We start from the raw sequence: 1,079 nt of genomic DNA, 5'->3' as shown, positions 1-1,079 counted from the left end.
TAACCGCCCCCAAGTGCATGGGATTTGTGATGTCCTTGGGCCTGGTCTGTGAACGAGTGGGAACGTAACTGAAAAAAACATCACATGAGTTTAGTGTGTTTTTAATAACAATTACTGGAAAAACATCTTATGTACCATCTTAGTCCAGGCCCATATCTGTCCCCCAAGGAATGTATTTTGGTGTTGGGGCAGGGGAGGAGCACAGACAGGCAGCCCGGACCCCTGGGTCCTCTGCCCTGCTCGGGGAGGGGAGGTCGTTCCCTGTATGATGGGCTCAGCACTCCTGGGCTCACAGGAGATGTCACCCCCTCCAGAAGCCATCTGCTGTTCACAAGGCCACCAGTGCAGCAAGTCAACATTCATTTGATGCAACCAGTCTGTTAGAGCCAGTAATCCTGTGTAAAATCGATGCAAAATTACCACTGTGCTTAACTACAATGTGCCATGGAACAACCAGGCACTGACAATCTCTCTGTTTTCCCTGGGAAATCACATTTGTGGCACTTTCACCCCCAAATCTCAGCAGCAGCGTTTGTTAACACCGGTTAACAGCTTTGGGTACCCAGAGCTGCCTTCAGCTCACGTGAAAACGTCTTCTCACGCCCAGCGTGAGCCCAAGAACGACGCCTCCCCAATGCCCAAACTGAGGAACCTCAAGCAGTGCCCCCTTCTCCAAGGGCTGCGTTACAATCTGTGACAGAAAGGGGCTTCCACAGCCTGGAAAAGCTCCACAAGGAACTGGAGATTCCTGGGTCTCAGAGTAATTCTAGAGCTCAAGTGGTGACAGACATCAGCTCCAGCTCAGACAATACATGCCAACGCCCATCACTGACCCAGGAAGGCAGCTCTTCCTGTCCTGCCCAACGCCTTCAAATCCAGCACACTTTGTCCCTCCAACAGGAGGCAGCTGATTGATTTCTAACACCACTCTTCTCTGTCTACTTCGAGATGAACCAGACATACGTTATACAAGCAACCAAGTCCCCGCCTGGAAGCAGCGGAGCCTTTTGCCTTCTCCTTCCCACCCCACTTTGCAGGAGAAGGAAAACAAACGGCAGAAGAGACGCTGAGAAATTCAA

At 51.3% G+C, this 1,079-nt stretch overlaps 1 non-coding gene across 1 annotated transcript; it reads right to left on the bottom strand.

The window, feature by feature from the left end:
• Positions 1-749: 749 nt before the first annotated feature.
• Positions 750-834, bottom strand: LOC136115916 (small nucleolar RNA SNORD45). The gene has a single exon (XR_010653332.2). It is a non-coding gene; the product is annotated as a small nucleolar RNA SNORD45 (small nucleolar RNA).
• Between the last annotated feature and the right edge of the window lie 245 nt (positions 835-1,079).

Source organism: Patagioenas fasciata, chromosome 32 (assembly GCF_037038585.1).
Source record: "Patagioenas fasciata isolate bPatFas1 chromosome 32, bPatFas1.hap1, whole genome shotgun sequence".
Classification (NCBI taxonomy): Eukaryota; Metazoa; Chordata; class Aves; order Columbiformes; family Columbidae; genus Patagioenas; species Patagioenas fasciata.
The sequence above is the reverse complement of the archived record's forward strand: the minus strand, read 5'-3'. Positions and strand labels throughout refer to the sequence as shown.